Genomic DNA, 11,034 nt, shown 5'->3' on the forward strand with positions numbered 1-11,034 from the left:
GCAAGAGAAGGCCCTAGGGTTCTTATGAGCCTTAGGGTAGATTTCGGGCCCATGGGCTAAGTACGAGTCCACTTATCTTTGTAAATATTAGATTAAGGTTTCATTATTTTTGGGCCTTGTATTTAGGGCTCCATAATGTAGGTAGGGTACCCTAGAAATATAGGATTTTTCAGCCCTTGTATTTTAGGGCACCTAGACTAGTTTTTGTATTAGGGGTAGTTTTGTAATTTCACATGCACTAAGTGGATATTTGATGTGTGTGGTTGGAAATAAATTTAATTGAATTGGTAGAAGCCCAATCCAATTAAATTTTAGAGGGGGCGGTGAGCATTTGCTTACTACACCCTATTGCCACATCATATAGTCACACTTTGTGCATGTCCTTCATGCTTTTCATGCCTCATGACACCTAAGCACACTTAGTGGAGAATCTTGGAATTGATCTTGGATTAGTGGGCTGAACCATGACTAAAATTCACTAATCATAATTAGTGAAATTTTGGCTCCAAAGTTTGGCTCCACAAATTCAATTTCAAATTCAAGGGAAATTTGAATTTCCCTCCAATTTTGTGTGACACTTAGGCTATAAATAGAGGACATGTGTGTGCATTTTTTTCAACTTTGAACATTTGAATATTAAACTTCAGATTTCAAAGCTCATTTAGAGCACAAAATTTCGTGCTCTTCTCTCCCTCTTCCTTCATTCTTCTCCTTCTTCCTCCAAGCTCTTATCCATGGCCTCCTATGGTGGTGAGCTTCTTCTAGACTCATCTTCTCCTTGAAGTGGCGTCTCCTCTCTCTCTTCCTTCTCCATTCCACTGCCATTTATCTTCCAAGAAGCAAAGGAATCCATTGATGAAGAAGATCCTAGGCCTACAAGCTCCAATGGAGCTTGCATCATGTGGTATCAAGAGCATCTTCATCTAGGTGATGTTCTTTTGCTTTCTCTATCTTTTTGTTCGGTGAATTCTCTTTAATTCCTTGTTCTTCATCTTATTCTCCATGTATATCCTCCATTGTCTTGTGGTTTGGTGCTGTTTAGAGTAGATTCAAAAAAAAAAATCGATTAAATCTTAGATCTACACTTGTTCTTGCATTTCTATGGTTCAAATTTTGTAGATCTACTCTTGAATCTTGTTTTTGTGTTGATTTTAGGTTCTATCAATTTTCATTCATAATATTCTTGTGCTGAACCTTTAGATCTAAATTTTGTTCCAAAATATTGATTAGAAAAAAAAACACAAAAATCTAAGTGTAAATCACTTAATCCATGTTGTCTTAGAGTCATGTTTAGTCATAGTAATTGTCACATTATGTTCTAAGTTTGTGTTGAATTTTATTTTGTTGATTGAATTCTAGATACATTTGTTCATGTATTCTTGTCATTCTTAGCCTATCTTTTGAATTTTGAGTCTAATTCATGCATGTTATTTAGTTCATAACATGTTCTAAATCAATTCCTAGAAGTAGTCTTGTTCTTGAACTCTTTTTTGTTTTCTAAGATTCCTACATGATGCCTATGATGAAGTTGAGTTGTGGTGCTGAGTTGTGGCTGGATTTGTGAATCAAATAAGTCTTAAGCTCTCTTGAATTGTGTTATTCAAGATAATTGAGCATAAGCAAACACAAATTGTAACTATCCAAGCCTTAAGCAACATAAACACTACTCTTGATTTCTAGGTTGAAATCGCTGGTGCTGGCAGCTTGAACATACAAAATTGTATAAATTACTGGGAATTGGTAACTACGAGTTTTGAGCTGAAATTTTTACTGAATTTTCTAGACATCTGGAAAAAAATTATAGAAAAATAAACAAGCGATTTGGATTAAAGGAAAAAATAAGAAAAATCACACAAGTTGGCAGAAAAATCAGTGTCCAGGAAAAAAAAGGAAAAGTGAAAGGAAAGTGTGCTTGTTGTTTTGGCTCAAAATTTGTTCTATAATTGGTGCCTATTTTATACCAATCCTAGTTCTGAAATTGCAATTGAAAATTATTGTGAAAACAAGTGCCAAAACTAGAGGTTTCTTGAGTCTTTTTTTTTTAGAGTTTTTCTACTCTACTCTAGAGCCATTCTAGGTTTCTCTTTGAGTCCTAGCTTGCTTTTTTGTGCTTTTCATTGCTTTAATTGTTGAATAATCCTTGAAAATTTGTCTTGTGAAGACTCTATTGGTTTAGCTTTCATTTCATTTTTTTTTGGTCTTTGGTTATTGCTTGTCTCTTTGTTTCCTTGTTTGTGAGTTGCCATATAGGGAATTGGAAAGGAGGATTGGTGTCATATCTTGAAGAATTTGAGTCAAGAAGAAAGGGGCCAACCACCTTAAGAGCTATTGGACTAAGAAGCACTTCAAATTGAGTGAAACACTAAAGAGAGAATAGCCACCACAATTGAGGACTTTTTTTTTCTTTGTAATTTTGTAATTGGCAATTTGCTTTGCTTTCAAATTTTGTAACAAAAAGGCCTTTCATTGGAAGTAAGTTGGGAGCCTCCGCTAGGTCACCCTACTTCCATTTGAGTGTAATAATTTTAGGCAATTTCCCCTTAGGATAGTGAGTGTTTTGTTGGGAACCTTAAATGAGGTCATCCAAACACTCCTAGGATCCGCCTAGTTTGCATTTCTTGCACTTTAATTTCTTGCTTATTTTCATAGCTTATTTCCTTTACCCTCCATTGTCAAACTGCCTAGATAGCTTGCCTTTTACCAATTATTTTTTACCTTATCTTTCACACCTCTTTTAGTGTTTATTTTGGCTAGTTTCAACCATAGTTTATTTTACCTTTTGTTTTCAAACCCCCAACAAGAAAGAACCATAACTTAGGAACCAACATGAGTCTTCATTCTTCATCTAGTGTTAATGGTGAGGGTTCTACTCCTAAGGACCCCTTGTATAAGATATTAGATGAGTTGAGATCCCTTAAGTTGTGGAAAGAAAAACAAGAGAGAAAAGAAAAAGGTAAAAAAAGAGTGGAAGAAATAAGTCAAGATGAAAGAAAGAAAATAAGAGAGGAAGAAAGAAGAAAAATAATGAAAGAAATGAAAAGAGAAAAACATGTCTCCTATAGTAGTCATAACTCTTGCAAGAGCCTAAGTGAAGAACTTCGTGACTATTATGAAGGAAGGCATAGGTCACATCTTAGACCTCACTCCCATAGGAGAGAAAATGGAAGAAAGCCTCAAGAGGTTAACATTAAACTCCCATACTTCCATGGGAAGGACAATGTAGAGGCTAATTTAGATTGGGAAATAAGGGTAGAGCAACAACTTAAAAGGAAGTCTACTTCAAAATCTTATGGCTCTCACTCTTATCCAAAGTAAGACCAAGGTCAAGGAATCTTAGGGGTGAGACCTTCTAAGCCCAAAGATGATAAGGGGAAGACAATAGAAAAGCAAACCCTTAAGGCTAGTATGCAGGAGAAGACTAGCTCCATGAAGTGCTTTAAATGTCTTGGAAGAGGACACATTACTTCTCAATGCCCCACCAAGAAAACCATGATTATGAGGGGCCAAGACATTTATAGTAGCCAAGATGAGGCTACTACTTCACCTTCCTCTAGTGAAAGTGAAGAAGCAAAGGGGGGAGAATCTAGTGAAGAAATCTATCCCCAAGAAGAAGGACAACCTTTAATGGTTAAGGAGGAGTGTAAGGAGGTAAGTGTCTCCTCCAAGAGGTTAGCTAAGAAGGAAAAACATTTTGAAATAAAGACAAATATTAAAGAAATTTCCTTTCCTAGGCAACCTCCACATTTTCTCCTTTGTAAAAAGACACTTGTTAGCATTGCCACATCTCTTAGGCTTGAGTTTATTCCTCAAGTAAAGGAGTTGTTGGATGAGGGTTTGGTTCGCAAGAGATTAAATCCTTGTGCTTTGTTGGTGCCCAAAATAGGTATTATTAGGCACCAAATCCCTAAAATAGGTGGTGTGATGAATGTTTTGGGTGGTGCAACACTCTTTTGTAAAATCACTCGTGCACCCAACATCTTCATGATTTATGTACATAGGGACTCAGTAGGTAGGTTTGTTCTTATTTTTAGTTTCAATACAAACTTAGGCACTCATATGGGACACCTTAGGTTTGTCATACTTTTTGGTAGGAATAATCAACATGAAAATACAGAAAAAGGTATGTTCTATTGCTTTACTTTTCTTAATTTTTTAAATTGTGATCAAAGGGTTCCCATGAACCCTGAGAGAATAAAGGTCATTCCTGAGTGGCCCGCTCCACCAAGTGTAAGAAAAATTTGGGGCTTCCAAAACTTAACAAACTTTTACAAAAGGTTTGCCCCATATTTTTCTATACTTGTAGCACCACTCATTGAGTTGGTGAGGAACCATGTTCCTTCATGGGAAGATGCCCAGGAAATGAGTTTTCAGACCTTACCTTACTTCAACATACTAAACACCACTAATACATATGTTTTTGTTCTTTTTACAGGTGTTGAGGAAAAAAGCCCAGAGTTTCAAGAACCTCGGGATTTCAGGTCAAATCCTTTTCAAGGGGGAGGGAATGATGCAATCCTACCCCGCAAGGGCATTGGATAGAAAATTCCAAGTAGATTGGGCCAGAGATGCAAGAGAAGGCCCTAGGGTTCTTATGAGCCTTAGGGTAGATTTCGGGCCCATGGGCTAAGTACGAGTCCACTTATCTTTGTAAATATTAGATTAAGGTTTCATTATTTTTGGGGCTTGTATTTAGGGCTCCATAATGTAGGTAGGGTACCCTAGAAATATAGGATTTTTCAGCCCTTGTATTTTAGGGCACCTAGACTAGTTTTTGTATTAGGGGTAGTTTTGTAATTTCACATGCACTAAGTGGATATTTGATGTGTGTGGTTGGAAATAAATTTAATTGAATTGGTAGAAGCCCAATCCAATTAAATTTTAGAGGGGGCGGTGAGCATTTGCTTACTACACCCCATTGCCACATCATATAGTCACACTTTGTGCATGTCCTTCATGCTTTTCATGCCTCATGACACCTAAGCACACTTAGTGGAGAATCTTGGAATTGATCTTGGATTAGTGGGCTGAACCATGACTAAAATTCACTAATCATAATTAGTGAAATTTTGGCTCCAAAGTTTGGCTCCACAAATTCAATTTCAAATTCAAGTGAAATTTGAATTTCCCTCCAATTTTGTGTGACACTTAGGCTATAAATAGAGGTCATGTGTGTGCATTTTTTTCAACTTTGAACATTTGAATATTATACTTCAGATTTCAAAGCTCATTTAGAGCACAAAATTTCGTGCTCTTCTCTCCCTCTTCCTTCATTCTTCTCCTTCTTCCTCCAAGCTCTTATCCATGGCCTCCTATGGTGGTGAGCTTCTTCTAGACTCATCTTCTCCTTGAAGTGGCGTCTCCTCTCTCTCTTCCTTATCCATTCCGCTGCCATTTATCTTCCAAGAAGCAAAGGAATCCATTGATGAAGAAGATCCTAGGCCTACAAGCTCCAATGGAGCTTGCATCACTAACCCTCTTCATTTGCCCCAGTTTTCTCATTCGTCCAAGCAGGATGATTAAATTTGCCTCTTTTCAGACCCACTTCGATCTTTTTGCTGGCGAAGACCAAATCTGTAAAACTTGAAGGTGTGTAACCCACCATTTTTCATAGTAGAACACCGGTCACGTGTCTACTATCATTGTGATAATCTCTTTCTCTGTTATTGGGGGTGCTACTTGAGTTGCCAAGTCTCTCCATCTTTGGGCGTATTCTTTGAAAGATTCGTGCCCCCTTTTTGCACATGTTCTATAGTTGCACCCTATTCGGAGCCACATCAGAATTGTACTGACACTGCCTAACAAAGGCAACCATTAGGTCCTTCCAAGAATGGACTCAGGAAGGTTCCTAAGTTAGTATACCAGGTGACAGTTGTCCTAGTATGACTTTCTCAGGAAAAATGTATCAGCAGTTTCTCATCTTTTGCATATGCCCCCATCTTCCTACAATACATCTTTAAATGGTTCTTGGAGCAAGTAGTCCCCTTGTACTTGTCAAAGTCCGGCACCTTGAACTTGGGAATGACCATGTTTGGGTATTAAGAACAACTTTTCTAGGTTAGCAAAGGCATAATCTTCACCTCCTTCAATGGCCCTGAGCCTTTCCTTTAGATGATCCGCCTTTCCCTTTTCGGCCATAGCAGGAGGGGCTCTTCCCACCGCAAAATGCAATGGTTGTGGTTGTGGGTGAAACTGAGGGCCCTCCAAAGTGTTTTCAAAGGGTATACCACCAACTGGTTGCCCTTCAGTGGCATATCCGAGCCAAGGCTCGAAGTCAGCTAGATTGTGGTGGGGAATTTCATGTGTCTCCCCCATGGTTTGAGAGATATGTGCCTGATCAGATTGAGGTTATTGGTTCTCAATGAGTATCGGAGTGGAGTTATTGAGATTTTCATTGAGAGTGTATGCCACATTGGGTGGTGTATAGTTGGGAGGCAAGCCATATGATGGGAAGGCGTGCTCGTTTTGAATTTGCACATCATGGGGTCGTCCGTACTTCCCAAATCTTTGCCTACCATATTTGAGGTTGGATGATTCATTTGGTTGAGGACAGATGGGGGCATCGGGTTCACCTTAGCAACAGCGTTGGTAGCGGCAACTGCAACCATATCGACTTCCTTTATCTTTTTCATGCTTTTTATGGCCTCCATCATTGTGGCCATTTGCTCTTTCATGGCCTCCATGTCGGCCTTCATCTGCTCCTGCACCTTCTCTACTTCACCCATTACTCTAGCTCTAACACGGGTTTGGTAAGGGCATCGTAAAGCGTGTTTTTTTTCTTTTTGATAATAACGATTAAGTTCATTTTTATTTTATTTTATTTTATTTATTTATTTATTTATATTTTCTTTTTCAAGGGAAGAATGCAATGAGCAATGCAACCAATGAAAAGCATGGATGTATGTGAATGATACACAGATGAAGTATTGCGAATTTTTACGCAGGACATGGGGTTGAATCAATTTAGATTTTTCAACATGGTTCATGACATCTTGGTCAAGGTGAAACTGGAAGTAACAAGGACATCAACAGTCCTAAATGTGTTTGGCAGTAAACAAAGCAGTGATGTAACTCGATTCATCTTTTGCCCCAACTTTTGCAAGATGGTTACTTCCATACTTCAACTTAACTTGATGAACTTTTTTTCGAAAAAGCATGAGCTTGGTTCAACCCTATAATCCAGGGAATGGCAATTTTGATCGCCAATACTTCAACAACATTTCATAGGGATGAAAGACTCGGGAATACGCATACTATGCATGGAGAGTGTAATTATGAAATTGAGATGCCCGAAGAAACATCTTTTCTTAGTTAACGATGCATTAGGTACCATGCTCACTCATTTTGTTTTTAAGTGAAACGGGTTTATGATCCCAACATGGTTGGCTCATGGTACCGAATATATGCAACCAAGAATGCATCATGAGTTTTCATGCTTCCTTTTTTGTTTTTGTTTTGTAGAGGAAAATGCAAGGATCACGCATGAAAACAAAAGGTATGCAGTTTGTAGAACAAAAGGTATGTTGAACGCATATGCATGATGATGCAATGACTCATGCAAAATGTGATGCTGGAATATGATAACGGACAAATGTAGGAACGATATGTTCATTATGATGCCATGAAGAGATGCTTATGCATGCTAGAGATAAAATGCGGGAGTGATTTGATTCGCACTGATTTTTTGGAGTAAAAACGTGGGATAAACTCATTTTATTCAGAAAGTTATAACTAGTCAAGATTTGAGCGACAATACAAACTTCCTAGCGGTTTCTAATCATATGGGCCATTAAGTCTATCGTATGCTGACAATAGCTGAGAAGTCTGTGGATCTCCTCGGGAGCGGAGTAGGTGTCCGCCATCGCTTTGGCCTTGGCTAGCAGTCGGGGAAGTTCTTGACTTCCGTTCAAAGTAAGAGCAAATCGGTCCATCCACATTGTTGCCTCTTGATGTAACGAGTCGATCACCCTTCCCCTAGCCTCCTTTTCCGCGTACACTTGGGCATACTCGTCCGCCACTCTATGCTCGTGGGCCGTGGCTAGACTTAGTTCCTCTTGGTACTTGGTGATGATAGCTAACATGTTGGTCTCTGTCTCGCATAACCGCTAAGACAAACTTCTTTTGGACCTCGAGCAAGCCTTCAATTCATCTTTCAAGATCAAACTGTCTACTCGCGATTGGTCCCTTTCCTCCCTCCGGAGTTTAAGCTCATTGTTACTACCCCACAGAGCCCCTCGGAACTTGTTCCGGCCGTGCTCTTCCCTACGAGCCCTCTTGGTCTCTTGTTCCAAAGCCTTGGTGGTAGCTATATTTATATCTCTCAGTTCGGCATTCTCCTCTCGGATTTTAAGAGCTGCTGATTTGAACCTTTCTTTGACTGTTTGAGCTTGCTTGAGTTCCGTCCTAAGGGCCTGCACCTCTTCGTCTTCCTCTGGTGCCTCATCTTCCTCCTTCTTAGCGGTTCTCAGACTTGGGAGCCAATCCAAACCTTGCACGTGGGCTTTCAACCACTCACGGTGGCCACCAATGGGCCCATTGTCTCTGAGCTCTTTGTCCTTCTTTTGTACCACCCCCCATGCCTTGCGGACCTTCTGAAGCGTCTCCACGTTGGTCTTATTGAAGCCTCATGAAATGACAGGCGCGAGCTCATCCTCTAGTGGCGCCCCTCTCATAGGGTAGCCAAGTTGTCTTATTGCAAGAACGGGATTGTAGCTGATGCAACCCCTCGTCCCCATCAAGGGAACATTTGGAAATCCTCTGCATGAAATAAGAACTCTGGTTCCTCCTTCCTTCCATCGAGGGAACCAGTTGACAAATGCTCCTTCTTTGCTTGCTAAGAGTTGGTCCCAATTTGCCCCTCCTTTCTCTGTGCATGAACGGTGACTTTCTAGCGGGCAAGCATGCCTCACCTCTTGGCGAAAAAGGTGTGAAACTAACCATACATAAAGAGCTGGAGTACAGCAAACAATCCTTGCATTGCTCTCTTCACATCTTCAGTTGAAGGTGTCATATAGGTCGGCTAGCATAGCGACAACCGGACTTTCCTTGTGGTTATGATAGGCGAGAAAAACGTCGATCGCTGCCAGGTCCACCAACCCATCCACATTTGGAAAGAGGACTCCTCTGAAAATCAACAGTGCGAGAATATCTATGAACGGGGCCCACTCGCCTTTACCTACCAAGATTCTTGCTTTTGCCTCCAAATATTTTCCCGGTATTCCAACCACCCCATTTTCGACTTGCTTCCTGTGGTCTAATTCCTGCGCCGAGATTTGGACTATCTTGGAAATTCTAGCTAATGAGGGATAGAAACCTGTGAAGAGGTATGGTTTCCTCCCCCCTAGAGGGCATCCTAGGATCTCTTCAAATTCTTCTACCATAGGTGATAGCTGGAAGTTACCAAAGGTGAAGCACCTCATCGGCTTATCATAATACTGGGCGAGGGAGGCAATGGCCTCTGTAGAGACTTCTATCATGGCTAGGTCCCAGATTTTACCATAAGCTTTGCGAAAAGCTTGTCGCTAGAGCTGACCCATCAACTGCCCTAACTCTTTTAGACTGGTGATCCCTAGGCTCTTGACCTTGACTTGATAGAACCCTTTTTTAAGCGAAGGCATTTGACTTGATCCCATGTTTTACGGTTGAACAAAAATTGGTGCGAATCAAAACTCCAACATCTATCATGGGTGGAATGGATGAATGCATGAAGAAATGCACATGACACATATGCAATTTATGAATACGAGAGCCCGGGAAATTGTTTCCTTCTTAGATACAACGTCTTGGGGTAACAAAGTGCCCAACGTATGTATTTAAGAAGGTGGCACGGACCCTCCGTCGGTTTGTTTAAAGAGAGGGGATCAAGACAGAATCTGTGCGTGACGCATATGCGAAAGGCGCAACATAGTATGACAATATTCACAAAATATAAAAAGGGTACATGAAACTTATGCATGGCAGTGGAAAAATGGCACGCAGCGTGTTTGCTCCGTGCCCCTATTTAAGGGACCTATATGGGAGAGAGCTAAAAAGGCTTTTAGTGATAACTCCCAAGGTGGTCATATCTCTCTTGATGGTCTCTAGAGGTATCATCCCCTTTGAAGAACATATTGCAGCAGTAGGGACTACTAGCAACAATAAGTTTTCAAAGAGAAAAGCTCTAGATGAGGGTTCACTATAATCAAGCAAGTCGGAGACCTAGCATGATCACAGATTCACCTCCACTCCTTATGTTCCCATGAACCCGGGTATAGGGTCCTTTTTCAACTCACAGTGTGTGCAAATAGTGTTGGTGTTTGTGTGCATCAAATGAATAAATATTTACCTCAAGCATACAAAAAAAAATGCACTAAAAGCATCAAAGAGTTATATATACAAGAACATAATGAAGGGAAACCAACAAAGGGGTAAGTCATGGTAAAACATTGCACAAGATTAAATGGCCTAACTCTCTAAAAACAGTCCCCAGTGGAGTCGCCAACTGTCGCAACCTACCCTTCGGCGGGAGGGCGACGCGTGACTCGCGGGATGCGTGTTCCATGAAAGGAATACGCGCGGAGTCGCCACCAACGTTTATTTGAGGAAAACGTCGGAAAAATCGGAAAAGACGTGATCTACGAACTTTTAAGTGAAAGGCTCGGGAGTTGTATTTACGCACGGGGAAGGTATTAGCACCCCACACGTCCGTCATAAGAGACGGCAGCCTTTAATCAAATGTGCAAACATGACTTAGATTTTTACGTTCCCTTTTACGTTCTTATATCTTTTATACCCTTTTTATATTTTTCCTCTTTTTGTGGTCAACAAGGGTGTTTCCCTTTGCTCCTACGTATTCCTCAATTGGGATGAGGAAATCAGACCTACGTAGTTCTTTCTTATGCGTGAATCAAGTGATTCTTTTTTACTTGAAAGGTGATAATTTTAAGGTGTCAGACCTTAAAAATGATCCATTTTCCTTAGTAAGAAACAGAAATGATAAACTTTCAAAATCCTATTTTTGTGGACAAGCTTGACTAGGCGAGTCGATTTTAGCCTTAG

Source organism: Glycine soja, chromosome 19, assembly GCF_004193775.1.
Source record: "Glycine soja cultivar W05 chromosome 19, ASM419377v2, whole genome shotgun sequence".
NCBI classification, from domain to species: domain Eukaryota; kingdom Viridiplantae; phylum Streptophyta; class Magnoliopsida; order Fabales; family Fabaceae; genus Glycine; species Glycine soja.